The sequence below is a fragment of the Ornithorhynchus anatinus genome, chromosome 6, assembly GCF_004115215.2.
Source record: "Ornithorhynchus anatinus isolate Pmale09 chromosome 6, mOrnAna1.pri.v4, whole genome shotgun sequence".
NCBI lineage: Eukaryota > Metazoa > Chordata > Mammalia > Monotremata > Ornithorhynchidae > Ornithorhynchus > Ornithorhynchus anatinus.
The window spans coordinates 17,579,059-17,597,932 of NC_041733.1; the positions used below are offsets into that span (position 1 = coordinate 17,579,059).

The following is an 18,874-nucleotide window of genomic DNA, read 5'->3' on the forward strand; positions in this document are numbered from 1 at the left end:
CGTGCACACACACAAACTCCCTTCCGCTTCCCTCCAGCTGGGATTCTGGCCCACCGAGGCATTGACTGCTAAGTGCAGTGTGGTCTGCTGGATAGAGCATGGGCCTAAGAGTCGGAAGTACCTGGGTTCTAGTCCCGGCTCTGCCGCTCGCCTGCCGTGTGTGACCTTGGGCATGTCACTGCACTATTCTGTGCCTCAGTTCTCTCATCTGTAAAATCAGGTTTAAGACTGTGAACCCTGTGTGGGACAAGGACCCTGTCTAACCTGATTTGCTTGTATCCACCCCAACGTGGAGAAGAGTGCCTTGTATATAGTAAGCTCTCAGCAAATGTCACAATTTTTATTATTCTTAGGTGTTCTAGAGCTTGTGACTGGAATTAATTTCTAAACTCTCCCCTATCTTTCTTTATCTTTCTCCCCCAGTTCCCTTACTTTCAGCTTTCTTGTCTTATGCCGTCGAGTCACTTCCGACCCATAGCGACACCACGGACACATCTCTCCCAGAACACCCCATCTCCATCTGAAATTGTTCTGGTAGTGGATCCAGAGAGTGTTCTTGGTAAAAAACTGGAAGTGGCTTACCATTGCCGCCTTCCAAGCAGTCAACTCGAGTCTCCGCCCTCGACTCTCTCCCACGCCGCTGCTGCCCAGCGTGGGTGAGTTTAGGTAGATTGCCTTCCACTCGCTAGCCACTGCCCAAGCGAGGAATGGAATGGGTAGGCCTCTGCTTGACTCTCCCTCCCGTAGGCGAGACCGGTAGAGTGCTGGAAACTCTCCAGGTGCGACCCTGAGAGGTGTACTTTCTCCTTTACCTAATAATAATTAGTAATATGGTAGATATTAAGCACTGTAATAATAATACTAAAAATAACCGTGGTATTTGTTGAGCGCTTAGTATGTGTCAGGCACTTTAGTATGCACTGGGATAGATATAAGATGATCAGGCTGGACACAGTCCCTGTCTCACAAGAGGCTCACGGTCTACATAGAAGAGAGTAGGATCAATCCCCATTTTACAGATGAGGAAGCTGAGGCACAGATAAATTATGTGATTTGCCCAGGGTCACACAGCAGACAAGTGGTGGACCAGAGATTAGAATCTAGGTCCTCTGACTCCCAGGCCCATGCTCTTTCCAATAGGTCACACTGCTTCCTGTATTTATAATAGAAGAAACATATAAACATATAGTTTATAGACATAGTATATAATACAGGATTTATATAGTCTATAAGAAAACACATAGGTTTCTATAGGTTTGCAGAGGGAAAGTGTAAGATGTTTTATCAATCGGTAGTATTTATTGAGCATCTGTTTTTTGCAAAACCCTGAGGAGGTTCAAATAGAGATAAAAGTCTCAACCCTGTCTTCAAGGAGCTTACAATCTAGCAGGGTTGGGATTGTGTCTGACCTAATCACCGCGGACCTACCCCAGCACTTAGTACAGTGCTTGGCACACAGTAAGAGATTAACAAATACCACAAATACAAATGTTATTAAGCATTAGGATGGATGTCAAAAAGCGGGTGTTGACTATCGCCCTGACCTCCAAATATCCCGTGGTCTCTATCAGAGACAGACTGGATTGATTGGAATGGCCATTGTTGGCACTATTGATGTTCTTAATAATTGTGATATTTCTTAAGTGCTTACTATGTGTAAGCACCGTAATAAATACAAGATCATTAGGTCCCACATGGGACTCACTCTGTAAGGCCCCTTGTCCTCAGCTCCCCCTCCCCCCAGTCGCCCCGACTCGCTCCCTTTACTCTACCTCGCCCCGCCCCACAGCATTTACTTATATATGTACGCATCTATAATTCTATTTATTTATATTTATGCCTGTTTACTTATTTTGATGTATATATATACCTATAATTCTATGTATTTATATTGATACTATTGATGCCTATTTAATTGTTTGGATGTCTGTCTCCCCCACTTCTAGACTGTGAGCCCGTTGTGGACAGGGATTATGTCTCTTTGTTGCTGAATGGTACTTTCCAAATGCTTAGTACAGTTCTCTGCACACAGCAAGCACTCAATAAATATCATTGAATGAATGAATGAATGAATTGTAAGTAGAAGGAAGCACTGTATTGAATCCTCAATTTACAGAGGAGGGAACAGAGACCCTGAAAAGCTAAATGATTTGCCCAAGGTCACAGAGCAGGCAAGTGGCAGAGGTGGGATTAGAACCCAGGTCCTCTGACTCCCGGGCCCATGCTCTATCCACAAGGCCACAATATTTCTCATGTCCTTATGTGCCCAAACAATATCATTTACCCTAGATACCCACCAAGACAGACCTAGGACCCGAAAGATGACCTAGTAATGACTCGTTAACTGGCTTTGGGTTGACGCTTGGTTAGCGATGGCTCAGGACTCTGAAAGGTGCATAATGTTGCCTGATTTCAGTCTTTGGAAGTGCTGTCTTTCTTCACTATCAATCTCCAGGCTCCATCTTTCCCTTTAATTAACCAGAACAAGATTCGTGATTCACAGTTCAAACGTTAAAAGGGAAAGACATTTTCTAGCTCACCTGTAAATACATGCCCACTCAGTACAATTCATTGATTCAGTCGTATTTATTGAGTGCTTACTGTGTCCAAAACACTGTTTTAAGCACTTACAAGCTGAAGAACTAATATCTGGAAGAAAAATGTAGGGTCACAGCTCTATTTTATGGTAGTTGTTAAGCTTACTATGTGTCAGGCACTATACTAAGTGCTAAGCCTCATTTAGTGGTATTTGGTAAGCACTTATTCTGTGCCAGGCACAAAGTGCTAAACCCTTAGTTAATGGTGGCTGTTATGCACTTTACTACATGCTAGGCATTAGACTAAATGCTAAGCTTTTTCTTTAATGGCATTTGTTAGGCACTTACTGTGTGCCAAGCACCGTTCTAAATTCTGGGGTAGATATAAGTTTATCAGGCTGAACACAGTCCCTGTCCCACATGGGGCTCGCAGTCTAAGTTGGAGAGAGGAGGATTTAATCTTCACTTTACAGATGAGGTAACTGAGGCACAGAGAAGTGAAGTGACTTGCCTAAGATCACACAAGTAATTGGCAGAGCAGGGATTAAAAACCAGGTGTTCTTTCTCTCAGGTCTGTGCTCTTTCCACTAGCCATGCTGCTTCTCTCGAGAATCTCCCAACAAGCCAATAATAATAATTATGACCATAATAATGATTATGGTAGTTAAGCACTTACTATATGCCAAGTATGTTTTAAGCACTGGGGTAGGTACAAGTTAATCAGGTTGGACACAGTCCCTGTCCTACATGGGGTTCACATTTTCAATCCCTATTTTCCAGATGAGGTAACTGAGGCACAGAGAAGTGAAGTGCCTTCCCCAAGGTCACACAGCAGACACCTAGGGGAGCCGGAATTAGAACCCATGACCTTCCGCCTACCAGCCCCGTGCTCTTTCCACTGCCCCATGTTGCTTGCCTGGCATGATTCTGGGACTCAGATTGGGCCGGACAGGACCCCAGGGGCTAAAATAGCAGGGGTTGAGTGCATTAGCTTGAATTTTAGGGTCTCAAAGCCATGAATGAGAGACTGCATCTTTCTGTGGTAGACAGAAAAAGCATGTCACCTGCTCCCTTCCTCTCTGGTGTCCAAATAAATAGGATGAGAGGTCGAAAAGCCCCTTTTGTTTATGCGGATTTGCCCATGGATATCTTTGAATGTCTACTGATGTGTTTTTTGATGAAAGCTCTTTGAAGCCAGTGACCAGCTCTTCATGGGTATTTTGCCAAGCGTTAATTATGTAACAACCGCCACTTAAATTGTTATATTATACTCTCCCAAGCACTTAGTACAGTTCCCTGCACACAGTGAGGGCTCAGTAAATGTGACTGACTGACACTGTCTGTGCTTATAGAAAGGTTTTGCAAATTGGTGGGGAGGGTGTGGTGGTGTAATTACTGACAGAAGTACTGATGGGGGTATTAATATTATTATTTTAATTGTTGCTATTATCATTATTAGGGAATTTGTTATAGTATTTGTTAGGCGCTTACTCTGTGTCAAGCACTGTTCTAAGTGCTGATAAAAGGTGGAGAAGATTTCCCAAAGGATTGAAAGCATATTTAAATTCAAGTCCTTTGCTGCATACTCCGACTTGGGTTTGTGGTGAGAAACGATGATGGTTATGGCATTTGTTAAGCATGTGCATCAGGGACTGTTTTAAGCTCTGGGGTAGATACAAGACAACCAGATGGAACACAGTCCCTGTCCCACACAGGGCTTACCGTCTAAGAGGGAGGGAGAACAGGTATTCCAACCCCATTTTACAGTTGATGAAACCACGGCCCAGAGAATTTAAGTGATTTGCCCAAGGTCACACAGCAGGCATCTGGCAGAGCCGGGATTAAAACCTAGGTCCTCTGACCCCCAGACCTGTGCTCTTTCCACTAGGCCAGGCTGCTACTAAGTTGGCGATGGCTTGTAGCCCGCTGCACAGCAGGGAATGTGTCTGTTTACTGTTATATTGTACTCTCCCAAGTGCTTAGTACAGTGCTCTGCACACAGTAAGCACTCGATAAATACAACTGAGTGAATGAATGACTGTTCACTTTGGGCATCCCTCTGTATGTTCCGTAAGTCCCTTACCTCGGCTTTGCATTTATCAGATGTCTGTTTGGTCAGCGCTTCTTTTGCTGCAGGGAGACCTTTTATCTCTGAGTCATTTTTACGGAAACAGATCCGTCTACTACGACAAGCCCAACTTCTTGAGAAATACCTCTCAGACAGTTTCGCGGAGAAATGCCCACATTCTCTGTTTATGTTGGAGATTGTGGTTGGGGTTCCTTGTTCCCACAGCACTGCTGAAATATCACCGCTCACTTGATTTTGTTTTTCAGGAGTCAAACATGGAGCCCTCTTGGTGGTTTGGAGGACATTTTTGGAGGTAACAGAACTAGGTATGTATCAGATAATATCAGTCCGGCATCCTGCTGCACAAATAGCTTTTCTGGGCTCACACCCTTCAGGTCTTTTTGCCACACAGTGTTACACACCATATATCCAGGATGCCCGTGTGGTAGGCAGAAAATGGTGCAGGAAATCACAAGATGGTGTGTGGCATGTTCATTGACTGGGAGTAGATCACGGCTGTTTGGACGGGATTTGGAAGGCTCGATATGAGGAACAACGTGAAGCTAATTGGTGAAATTCCGCAATTCCGAAGAGAGAGTCTTATTCCAAAGAAAGTGTCAGGCAGGCAGGCAATCGTATTTACTGAGAGCTGACTGTTTGCAGAACACTGTAGTAAGAACATGGGAGAGTACAATATAACAATATAGCAGACACATTCCCTGCCCACAATGAGCTTAGAGTCTAGAAGGTGAGAAGGGTGCTATAAAGGGCTCCGCTTCTTTCTGGGGAATGACTTTTCTCATGATCAAGAAATATCTGGTGTTCCATGAGGCGATGGTTATTTTCTCAGTGTTACATTTTGTACCTGTTTTCTTGTTCCAAATGTCAAATTCACCATTTGATTTGGGGGAGGCAGTCAATTTCTAGGGGTACCCTCTCTAGTTTTCTTCCCCGTTCAGAGATGAGGCAACCTATTTTCTGAACTGCTTATTTGCGTAGGACTTTTGTTTAGGATAGGGAAGCGGTATGGCCTAGTGGAAAGAGCACCAGCCTGGGAGTCAAAGGACCTGGGTTCTAATACCAGCTCTGCCACTGGTCTGCTATGAGACCTTGGGTGAGTCACTGAATTTCTCTGTGCCTCATCTGCAAAATGGGGATTCAATACCTTTTCTCCCTCCAAGGTAGACCATGAGCCCCATGTGGGATCTGATTCTCTTGTATCTACCTGGGCACTTAGTACAATGCTTGGTACTTAATAAGTGTTTAACAAACATCACAGTCATTATTATTATCATTATTATAGGGCAGGTGGTTTCCCACAATCAGTTAGGCCTGTGCTTGAATTGTTTCCTGGTAGTGGAGATGCATTGCACCGAGTCACCCACCCTCTCTTATTTCATTTGTTTAGCAGCGGGTAATAGTTTCCATACCATGGCCTAGTGGGTAGAGCACGGGCCTGGGTAACAGAAGGACCTGGGTTCTAATCCTGGCTCTGCCACCTGTCTGCAGTGACCTTGGGCAAGTCACTTCACTTCTCTGCACCTCATTTCCCTCATCTGTAAAATGGGGAATAAGACTGTGGGCCCCATGTGAGACATAGACTTTGGCCACCCTGATTAGCTTGCATTCATCCCAGTGCTCTGCAGTGCCTGGCACACAGTATAGGCGCTTAACAAGTACTACCAAAAGAAATACAGCATGCACAGCTCTGTTCTAAGTGCTCGGGAGAGTCCAAAACAACAACGGACACATTCCCAGCTGAACTGGGATCTAAGTGTCACTTCTGGCTATAAAGCAAAATATCCCTGTGTGTCCTAAGCAAACATGAGTGTGCCCTCAATGCGATTTATACACTGTAATCGAATGAGGTACTCACGGAAGTTCACAATACCAATCGTTGACTTCTTTCTAGGAAGTCAGGCGATCGTCACAGATGTTCACGATACCCAAGTGTTGCCATCTTTCCGGGAAGTCAGGTGGTTGGAACTCAGAAGGAAGCGACAGCCTGTAGGTAGTGGAAGACTGTGGAAGAAGAAGACAAATCCTAGATCAAAATCAAAACAAACCTAGTTCCTTTTGAGTCCAGAACCATCCTCCCTTCCGCTCCGACCCTCTGTCAACCCCACAGTCTCTTCTCCGATGTGAACAGAACCACAAACCCGCATTTCTCATCACCTTCACCAGCAAAGGAATAAAGGTATCTAAATCCTAATAATAATTGTGGTATTAAGTGCTTACTATGTGCCAGGCACTGTACTAAGCTGGGGGTGGATACAAGGTAATAGGGTTGGACCCAGTCCCTGTCCCATGGGGGGGTTCACAGTTTCAATCTCCATTTTACAAATGAGGTAACTGAGGCCCAGAGAAGTGAAGTGACTTGCCCAAGGTCACACAGCAGACAGGTGGTGGAGCTGGGATTAGAACCCATGACCTTCTGACTCCCAGGCCCGTGCTTTATCCACTCCACCATGTTGCTTCTCCTGACTCTAAACCTTGAGCCAGACCCAGTTCCCAGCAGTAAAGGGGCAGAAAGGTAAATCTACTCTCTTCTTTTGTTCAGTATTTCTTCAACTGCCACCTTTTTCTTATTTGTTTTTAATTGGGTGTGCCAGCTACCGTACTAAACTCTGGGGTAGAAACAAGCTAATCAGATTGGATACAGTCCATGTCCCACATGGGGCTCACAGCCTTAATCCCCATTTTACAAATGAGGTAACTGAGGCACAGAAAAATGGCAGGTCCTCTTTCCACGAACCTGGTCCGAAAAGTGAACCCTTCGGAGGAAAAAGAGTCATAAGTTGGTCTGTCCAAGAATGTTTGGAGCAAAGGATTCATAAACCTACCAAACTGCTTTTATGCACCAGTTTATAACAGGTGTGCCCCACCCACTCTTACTCAGAGTTCTACATGTTCCTTTCCCACTCTGGGAGCCTAATAGTATTCAGTGACATATCAAGCTGAACCTTGGCCATTAAATTGTTTTTGATACCGCTGACGTTTGGGGTGCGGCGTGGACCTGATCAGTTGGTCTCGGCCTTTATTTTTTCTAGGCAGACGACCGATGGATATTAGAGGTGAAGAAAAGTTTTGCCTGATTCTGACGTTTACTCGTCAACGTCCGTTCTTGGGATAACGAGGCAACGGACCTTGGAAGCATTTGAAAATGTAGTAAATAAATATGTTGACAATGGCATGCAAGTTGGCCAGCCAACTCTCTCTGAAGTTTGCATAAATGGTAGATCTCTTTTTAGTGAATTTCACACTGTCACCCCTAAAGTAGACTTTTGGAGTCAGTCACTAGGAGCCCCATTTCCTCCAGGGAACTAAATTGATTATTTAAGTGAGATGGAAGACGTATTGGTCTCAATCCAGAGACTAAACCTGACCCTCATATTTGGCTGCTTACTCATCGGAGCTTAGTCAATCGACAGTATTTAATCAGTCAATCGATGGCATTTATGGGGCACTTACTGAGAGCAGAGCACTGTACTAAGTGCATGAAAGAGCACAGTCAGACAGAGTTGGTAGACACATTCTCTGCTTACTTTCTATAAGGATGTCCAAGAATTTCTGCACTGTCTCTCTGCCCCAGATAGAAAGAGGGACCTCTCTCATAACACTGCAATGGATAATTATTGAAAAATATTGATATTAAGGGCCCACAGTGGGGGAAATAAAGTTGAGAACACACTAGTATAAAAGTAATAGGAGGAAGAGAAGGAGGAGGGGAAGGATTTATTGATTACCTACTTTTCATGGCATTTGTTAAGCATTTACTATGTGTCAAACAGTGCTCTAAGCGCTGGGGTAGGTACAAGTTAATTAGGATGCACACAGCTCCTGTTCCGCACTGGGCTCATTGTCTAAGTAGGAGGGAGAACAGGTATTTAATCCTCACTTGACAGTTTAGGAAACTGAGGCACAGAGAAGTGAAGTAACTTGCCCAAGGTGAAACAAACAGCAATTGGCAGAGCCAGGATTAGAACCCGGATCCTCTGACTCCCAGACCTGTGCTCTTTCCACTAGGCCATGCGCCTTCTGCGGAGCACTGTAATAGGTACTTGGGAAGCAGCATGGTCTAATGGAGAAAGCCTGGGCCTGGGAGTCAGAAGGACCTGGGTTCTAATCCTGGCTCTGCCACCTGCCTGCTGTGTGACCTTGGGCAAATCACTTCACTTCTCTGTGCCTCAGTGACCTCATCTGTAAAATGGGGATTAAGACTGTGAGCCTAACGTGAGACAACCTGATTACCCTGTATCTACCCCAGCGCTTAGAACAGTGCCAGGCACATAGTAAATGGTTAACAAACACCATGAAACAAACAAGCACAAAATAACCAAGTGACACATTCCCTGCCCACAAGGAGCTAACAGTCTAATAGGGGAGGAAAACATAAAAATCTTTACCGCTAGTGTGATCAAAATAAATCAGATGAATGGGCCTATATTCCGGAGTGCCGAGGAGGGTATAAATCAGCTCATAAAGGCTTACTCCATCCCTCAATCAATGCTCTTCATGGAATTCAAATTGCGGTGGTCAAAGAAAGCTGAATGAAACGAGAGCTCCACAAAACAAGGAAGGAGACAACCAAGTGGAGACTTGGGAAGAATCCAGGAAAGAAAATAACGTGAGATCGGTTTGAGAGTCTCACGAAAAAATGAAAAATGGAAAGAAAGAAAAGTAGCCCCATAGAATTTTGCAACCAAACTTTGGGGACTTGTTCAAACCAGCCTCTAAGAGGTGTCTATTTTTTTCCTCAGAGTGCTCTTTTCTGTTAGTTTTTTATGTTGACTCTTCTTTTGCCAAAGAAGGCTTTGTGGACACCCGTTACATTAATCGGTGAATATTTGCGGGGAGAGGCAAGGCACGGTTCCCCTGGGCTGGGGAGGAACATCTTATCAGTTCCCTCTGACCTCTGCAGCATGGGCAGCACAAGAGAATCCTCTGTCCCTATTTGTTTTCCCAACCTAATCGATACATCTATCAAGATGGAAATGGTGACAATTCCCAGGAAGCACGTAGACTTGATTTTATTTTTTTTAACTTCCCCTTGGCAATGGTTTACATTCATCTGGGCCGTAAATGTGTTTAATTATGCATATCGAGATCTGTTCTGAGTATTTAGCCCAGCTCATTCCAGACATCAGCCAAATAAGGAATGGAAAACCCATCGGCTGAGATGGGGCAGAGCCCAGAGGAGAGTCTGCCTGTGTCAGAAAAACACAAGTGACCTTTCCCCTCTTGCCGAATGCCCAGTGCCCAGCCTGGTTCAAGAGAAATGAGAGATATGGAACGAGACTCTGAAAGAGAGATGAATGACCTCTATCCTGGAGTCAACGTGTAGGATGTGACTGTCTTCCATTAGTAGAAATACTGAATTGACCCCTGTCAAATCATTTGCATGTTGTCTGATGATCTGCATAGTGGGTGGGTGGGAGGTTAAGCCAGTCAGTCAATCGTATTTATTGAGCGCTTACTGCGTGCAGAGCTCTGAACTAAGCATTTGGGAGAGTACGATACAACAATAAACAGACCCTCCCTGCCCAAAGTGAGCTAGAGACCTTCCATAAAGATCAACCGCCCACCCCGAACACCATTTGCTGGATCGGAGAGACCCAGAAGGTACAAGGAAGCAGTAGCGCTAAGCCTCCCGACCCTCCGATCCACAGAGCAAAGCCATTGGGCACCCCCACCCACTTCCCACACTTTGCTCCCGACCTGCCTCGCACCAAGAGTCTGGGAAGAACTCCGGTAGAGAATCCTGGGGACCTGGGAGTCAGAAGGTCCTGGGTTCTAGTCCCGGCTCCGCCACTTGTCTGTTGGGTGACCTTGAGCAAGTCACTTCACTTCTCTGGGCTTTAGTTACCTCATCTCCAAAATGGGGATTAAGACTGTGAGCCCCACGTGGGACAGGGACTGTGTCCAACCTGATTACCTTGTATCTATCCCAGCACTTAGTACAGTGCCTGGCACGTAGTCAAAGCTTAACAAATACCATTTTAAAAAAATGGTGTTTCGTTGTGACTGCAGTTTTGACTGCTAAACTCTGACCCGGGAGGAGCGAGAAACATTTCTCCTCTTCCCATCATACCCCGCTGCTCTTTTTGCACCTATAAATGTCTTTGTTTTTTCTATTTCTTTCATGTTTTCACCATTTTATCTTTCCTTATATGTCCACGACAACCCTCTGCCTCCTCCATTTTCTTAGATAGTGAAGTCCCGGAGGAAGAAGGGACAGTGTCTAATTCTCACCTGGATATTCTTGCCCAGGGCTTAGTACAGTGCTTTGCACATAGTGCAAAGACCGTGGGCCTGGGAGTCGGAGCACTTGGGCTCTAATTCCAGCTCTGCCATCTGGAGACTTTGAGCACGTCACTTAATTTCTCCGGGCCTCAGTTTCCTCATCCGTAAATTTCATTCACTCACATGTATTTGCTGAGCGCTTACTGTGTGAAATGCACTGCATTAAGTACTTGGGAGAGTTCAATGAAACAACAGACAGACACATCGTCTTCCCACAAGGAACTCACAGTCTAGAGGGGGAGACAGACATTAATATACATAAATTACAGATAGATATACATACACACACAGATATAAAATGGGGATTAAATATCTGTTCTTCCTCCTACTTAGACTGTGAGCCCTTTAAGGGACGAGGACTGTGTCCAATCTGATTGTCTTGTCTCTAACCCAGCACTTCGTAGAGTACTAAGCACATAGTAAGAGCTTAACGAATAACATTATTAATTATTGCCCTTTTTATTATGAAGTCAGCTGTATGACCTGGAGAAGAAAATATGTAGTAGGGTTTTGGGGAATGTCCTGCCTGAGTCTGGGAAAAGTGGAGAACCAGGCATGCTGGAGTTGTGATACCCAGAGAAGGCCAACAGAGACTGGGAGAGGTACTATTCAGTACAGATACTGTATTGGATGTCCTTATGTCCGGTGCGTTCTCAGTGCCCAGCCACCTACCACTGAGTTCTGTGGCTCTGTTGTATTGTACTCTCCCAAGTGCTTAGTACATGCTCAGCACATAATAAGTGCTCAATAATAATAATAATAATAATAAGGGTATTTGTTAAGCACTTAGTATGTGCCAAGCACTGTTCTAAGTGCTGGGGGAGATACAAGGTAACCAGGTTGTCCCACGTGGAGCTCACAGTCTTAATCCCATTTTACAGATGAGGTAACTGAGGCACAGAGAAGTTAATTGACTTGCCCAAAGTCACACAACTGATAAGTTATGGAATCGAGATAAGAACCCACGACTTCTGACTCCCAAGCCCGGACTCTTTCCACTGAGCCACGCTGCTTCTCTAATCACTGACTGCAGGATCGACTGAATGGTGCATGTGTTCACAGAGACCTCACAGGGTAATAAGAGCAGCCCTGGAGCAATTTGGGAGGGTGGAGGTCCAGCCACTGGATTCCCTCATCTAGACATTCTTCTGCAAAATGGTACCTTATGCCTGGGGTAACACATGTGATGTCCACATGATAAAACGAAACGCCCAACAGTGGTACAGCTCAGCTGAAAACTGGGAGCCAATTGCAGCAGATGGAGCAGCATGGTGTACTGAAACCAAAAAAGGAGAAGCTCCTTGGGGGCAGAAATGTCATAAGTGGGAGAGGCATTGGATAGGGTTGTTCACACACACAGACTAGTCAAGCTGGTGCAGCTCTGACTGCTTAGCTGTGGAGCTGACATTCTCCCGGTCTGTCTTTAGAGCAGGAGAAGCAGCATGGCCTAATGGATTAGAACGCGGGTCTGGGAGTCGGAAGATCATGGATTCTAATCCCAACTCCTCCACTTGTCTGATATGTGACCTTGGGCAAATCACTTCACTACTCTGGGCCTCAGCTACCTGATCTGGAAAATGAACCTTAAGACCGTGAGCCCCATCCGACCCGATTTGCCTGTATCTACCCCAGCACTTAGTACAGTGCTTGGCATATAGTAATAATAATAAAAATAATAATAATAATTGTGGTATTTGTTAAGCACTTACTATGCACCAAGCACTGTACTAAATGTTGGGGTGGATGCAAGCAAATCGGGATGAACACATTCCCTGTCCCATGAGGGGCTCACAGTCTCAACCCCCATTTTACAGATGAGGTGATTAAGGCCCAGAGAAGTGAAGCCAGAGATTCAGGTGATTAAGGCCCAGAGAAGCCCAAGGTCACCCAGCAGACATGCAGCACAGTCAGCATTTAAGAAATACCATAATTACTATTATTAGTTTTAGAACAGCAATGGGAAGGACCCTTCTAGAAGCTCTGCTGGCTTCAGGGAAAAATCCAATAGATGGCAAAGAAGGCGTTTCTCCTCTCAGGCCCAGAAAACACCCATTTCCTGCAGTGAATGGAACACAGAGGCAACATAGCTTCCCTTCATTCTCAAAGAAGACGTCACCACTGGTGTAATTCACCTACAGGGGTGTGAACTGAAAAGGTCAAAGTGTGACCCGTGGTCCCAACCACACTTAGTGAACATCAAGATTGTCCCTTGTTGCGTTGACGACTTGGTTGACACCTCATCCTGTTTTCTCTTTTGCCTCCTTGTCTCATGATCCTTAGGACATTTCTTCCTGAAAGAGCTTCTCCTTTCTCAGTTGTGGTGCACCACGCTGGTCCATCTGGGACTCTTGGCTCCCAGTTTTCAGCTGAGATGCAGCACTGATGGACACTGTGTTTAATCGTATCATTAGAATGCATCCTCTGGATGATAATCATGGTATTTGTTAAGCGCTTATTATGTGCCAAGGACTGTTCTAAGCATTGGTCGTGAACTCACGTCCTCTGACTCCCAAACCCCTGCTCTTTCCACTAAGTCACACTGAATCCTCTCCTTCTCTCTCCCTCACCCACCCTTTTTAAAAAAAAAAAAATGAATTTAAATGGTATTTGCAATGCATTTGCTATACTGAGACCCAGGTAGATACAAGCTAATCAGGATGGGCACAGTCCATATCAATCAATCAATGGTATTTACTGGGCATTTACTATGTGCAGAGTATTGCATTAAGCACTTGGGAAAGTACAACAGAGTTGGTAGTCGTGTTCTCTGCCTATATCGAGCTTACAGTTTAGAAGGAGAGACAGAGACAAATATAATCAATAATACATTATTCAGGGTTATTCTCAGTCATTTCTCCTTGGGCAGGTATGGTCTGTCCGTGTTCTCACTCACACAAAAGCTGCTTCCCTTCTCCCTGACAAGACACTCCATAAAGGACTCACTGTCTGGAGGGCAGAGCATCCCACCAGGGGCAGATGATTCGGTAATAATAATAATAATTGTGGTATTTGTTAAGCACTTACTATGTGCCAAGCACTGAGGTAAGAGCTGGGGTAGATACAAAATATTCAGGTCCCACATGGGGCTCAGAGTCTAAAGAGGAGGGGGAGCAGATATTGGATCCCCCATTTTGCAGGTAAGGGATAGTTCAGTGACTTGCCCAAGGTCACACATCAGATGAGTGGGGGAATTGGGAATTAGAACCCAGGTCCTCTGATTCTCTAAATTTGTACACCCCTTGGATCCGCTAAACGACAAGCCGAGGGAGAGAATCTGGACCCAGGAAAGGGAGATCTGTGAACTTTTTTTTAACCTGTTGCCAGCTAAAAGCTAGGAGTGAGTTAGGAGCCCATCAATTTTGTGGACAGACACACCCAAGGGCACAAATCATGCCCCAGCCAGGGGTTACAGAGCTGCCTAGGGAGAAAACCACCCCATTACCTACGTCTTCTACCATGTCAATATCAATTCTAAGAACAGAAAGTCACTATCTTTTTTTAAAAGCACCACTCCTCCACTCGCAAATAGACCCTTCCCAAGAAGGGCCGGTTCCCTGACAGGACTAACTTGGAAGCACGCACTTGGACGCCACTCCCCAATCCCTGGACCAGGGAGTTCCCGTTCCCTAGCTTCTCCCTCCAGACTTTCCCCGTTATTAATGGCTCCTCAGGCTGTCAGTCAAGTAAGGGTGGCTAGCTGGACTGAGCACGAGGCTCATGAAAGTTGGAGATTGAACTAGATGTGATGGAGAAAACCAGACTCCACTGCCTAGTGGATAGGGCACGGGCCTGGAAGTCTGAAGGACCTGGGTTCTAATCCCCGCTCCGCCACATGTCCGCTATGTCACCTTGGGCAAGTCACTTAACTTCCCTGTGCCTCAATTATGACATTTGTAAAATGGGGTAAGAGTGTGAGCCCCATGTGGGACAGGGACTGTGTCCAATCTGATTCATTTGTATCTACCCCAGGACTTAGAACAGTGCTTGGCACATAGCAAGCACTTAACAAGACTATTATTATTTTCATTATTGTTGTTGTTAAATGCATGGACCCTACCATAGGCAATTTAAACCAATTAACCTGTAAATCTGTATTCCCTGATTGAATGGAGAAAAATAGGTTACCTCAAATTGACCAGTGGTATGGTGGCATTTGGTAAGCGCTTATTATGTACCAGGCACTGTACTAAGTGCTGGAGAGGATACAAGCAAATCAGGTTGAACACAGTCCCTGTCCCACATGGGGCTCACAGGCTCAATCCCCATTTTCTGGAAGAGGTAACTGAGGCACAGAATAATAATAATAATAATGTTGGTATTTAAGCACTTACTATGTGCAGAGCACTGTTCTAATCACTGGGGGAGATACAGGGTAATCAGGTTGGCCCACGTGAGGCTCACAGTCTTAATCCTCATTTTACAGATGAGGGAACTGAGGCACAGAGAAGTGAAGTGACTTGCCCACAGTCACACAGCTGACGAGTGGCAGAGCAGGGATTCGAACCCATGACCTATGACTCCCAAGCCCTTGCTCTCTGCACTGAGCCACGCTGCTTCAAAGAGAGAAGAGAAGTGACTTCCCAAGGTCACACAGCAGAACGTAATTGGAACCCAGGCCCTTCTGATTCTCAGGCCCCTGGACGATCTATTAGGTCATGCCGGTCCCTGTAGCCTGCTCTGTTGGGTAGCGTGATGCAAATTCACAACATCAGGACCTTCCAGAGAGCTCAGCAAGACTGCTCACACCCACGGTGCGTTGACTAGGGAGAGACTCGGAAAGAAAACCAGGTGAAGAGGTACTTGTGGACATGATGATTAGACTGGGTTCTAATACCAACTCTGCCACTTACCTGCTGTGTGACCTTGTGAAAGTTTCTTCATTTCTCTGTGCCTCAGTTCTCTCATCTGCAGAATGAAGTTTCAATACCTAGTCTCTGCTCTACTTAGAGAAAGAGGCTGGCTGGGTTTACCAGGTCAATATCTGACAGTAGCTCCTGGGATTTCAAACTTGACTATAATTTTCCACAGTCCATCTTTTGCTGCATGATGCGAAGTCACTAGATCTTTAATGTGATATGAAATGAAATAAAAGAGTAAAATGGCTTTACAGTGTTATTCTTGCTCATTGTGGGCAGGGAATGTATCTTTTCATTTTTATATTGTACTCTCCCAAGCACTTAGTACAGTGTTTTGCACACAGTAAGGACTCAATAAATACGATTGAATAATTCCCAGAAATTTTATTCAATCACCCCTCAGGGGTTGTTTCATCAGAGCTAATCCGTCAGTCAGTCAATTGCATTTATTGGGTGCTTACTGGGTGCAGAGCGTGGCTCAGTGGAAGGAGCCCGGGCTTGGGAGTCAAAGGTCATGGGTTCTAATCGGGGCTCCGCCGCTTGTCAGCTGTGTGACTTTGGACCAATCACTTCACTTCTCTGTACCTCAGTTACCTCATCGGTAAAATGGGGATGAAGACTGTGAGCCCCACGTGGGACAACCTGATCACCTTGTATCCCCCCTCAGCGCTTAGAACAGTGCTTTGCACACAGGAAGCGCTTAACAAATACCATCATTATTATTACTGAGCGCTTGGGAGAGCATAACAATCAACAGAGATATTCCCTGCTTAGTACAGTGCTCAATAAATGCAACTGTTTGGTATTTTTAAACACTAATTACATACTATGTATTAACTGCTGAGATAGGTACAGTAATACTAGATAGATACAGCGGATACTAGACTGCAAGCTCGTCGTGGGCAGGGAATGCATCTGTTTATTGTTGTAATGTACTCTCCCAAACGTTCAGTCCAGTGCTCCGCACACGGTAAGCCCTCAGTAAATACGAATGAATACAGTAGAAACAGGTTGGACACAATCCCTTCATCCACATGGAGTTCCTATGAGAACTAGGATGTGGAGGTCCATAGGCCTGGGAACCCCGGTTCCACCAAGAGGATATTCTCCCTCCCTTTGCTCTTGACTGGATGCAAAATTTTATAGGAAATCATGTGGAGTTTTTTATTTTTAATGGTATTTGTCAAGTGCTTACTATGTGCTGGGCACCGTACTAAGCGTTAGATACAAGCTAATCAGGTTGGACACTGTCCACATCCCTCATGAGGCTCCCAGTCTTAATCCCCATTTTCCAGATGAGGCACCGAGAAGCTAAGTGACTCGCCCAAGGTCACACAACCAAGTGGCGGAGCCAGGATTAGGACCCGGGTCTTTCTGACTCCCAGGCCTGTGCTCTACCCACCGGGCCACTCCGCTTCTCCAGATTCTCACGAGGGGCAATAACTGTAGTTTTTTTGCGTGCTACGTGCCGCTAAACCAACAAAGGAAAACATTCCTCACCCACCCTTGTTTTTCCAAATAAGAGTCATTCACATTGTGTGAACTTTCCCAACTAAGCACTGGAACCGCCTAAAGCCAGCGTGCAGGTTTGGCTGCTGAATTTGGCAAGATGAGGCCGATCCGGCAGGAACACATAGTTCTGCCGTAACATGTGTCTCCACTCTGTGCTTGGCTAGATTGTGGTTCGGGAATTAGGGAGTGTGCTCCGGCAGTGACTTGTGAGTTTGGAAGCGTCCCCATATGGGGTCAGAAGACAAGTCTGGGTGCACGAGCTTGGGCTCAGACATCGGTTGATTACCGTGGCACATGTTTTCCTCAATGCAGGATTCTGCAGGAAATGCAACCCTGGTTGTGGGGAAAGACTGGGTGACCGATCTGCCAGCCACGTGGTATTTGGGGCACAGGTGCTAAGGGTCATTCCTTCTTGGGTGACGCTTTCACCACTCCTGGTTTGGGAGTTGGTCACTGCACATCACTGCACCTCTGGGAACCAAAAGTTCAAGTCCCACCACGGGGATGATTGTTTTCTCCAGTGGCATCTGCTGGGAGACTCCCCTAGAGGAGGGGGAATCACCTCCTGCCAGGAAGGGCGGGGTGAGGGGAAAAGTGCCACTTGGAAGCTGGCTTGCCCGAGGGAGGATTTGGCCACCGTGAGGCAGAGCTGGGTCCGTGGCCATTTCCTTGGGCCTCACCTTACCAATATTTTGGACCAGGAATCATCGTGGTTTCCCCCAGCCACAGCACGCACAATGGCAGGACTCAAATCCACACTGCCCACCTTTACCCAGTCCTGACATTTATATAAAACAACAATCACCAAAATCACATCTCCAAAAAGTCTTCCCTGGCTAAATTTTCAATTCCCCAACCCCCTCGCTCTCCCTCTGTCCTTGAGTCTATACCTCTTAAACACTTTGTTACTCATCCCTCCCCCAACTCTACATTTATGTAGATATCCTTAAATTCTTCCACTTCCCCAATCTGTAATTTACTTTAACATCTATCTCCCTCACTATATGTAAGCTCTTTGAGGGCAGGAATCATGTCTACCAACTCTATTGTACTCTCCTAAGCATTTAGTACAGTTCTCCACACAGTAAGGCATTTAACTTCTCTGTGCCTCAGTTACTTCATCTATAACAATAACAGTGTTGGTATTGGTTAAGCGCTTACTATGTGCAGAGCACTGTTCTAAGCGCTGGGGTTGATACAGGGTCATCAGGTTGTCCCACGTGAGGCTCACAATCTTAATGCCCATTTTACAGATGAGGTAACTGAGGCACAGAGAAGTTAAGTGACTTGCCCACAGTCACACAGCTGACAAGTGGCAGAGCTGGGATTCAAACCCATGACCTCTGACTCCCAAGCCTGTGCTCTTTCCACTGAGCCACAATGCTTCTCTAAAAACAGGGATTAAGACTGGAGCCCCATGTGGGACATGGATTGTGTCTATCCTGATTAGCTTGTATTTAATCCAGCACGTAGTACAGCACATAGTAAGTGCTCAACATAAATACCATTGATTGAAGTACCATAACTGGGGACCCTAGGTTTCATTGGCCTCTTTTTTATTTGTATTGATGTCTGTCTCCTCCCCTCTAGACTGTTAG

General features: G+C 45.6%; 1 non-coding gene across 1 annotated transcript; it reads right to left on the reverse strand.

The window, feature by feature from the left end:
* Positions 1 to 659: 659 nt before the first annotated feature.
* Positions 660 to 797, reverse strand: LOC114813057. The gene has a single exon (XR_003760669.1). It is a non-coding gene; the product is annotated as a small nucleolar RNA SNORA7 (small nucleolar RNA).
* Positions 798 to 18,874: the final 18,077 nt, after the last annotated feature.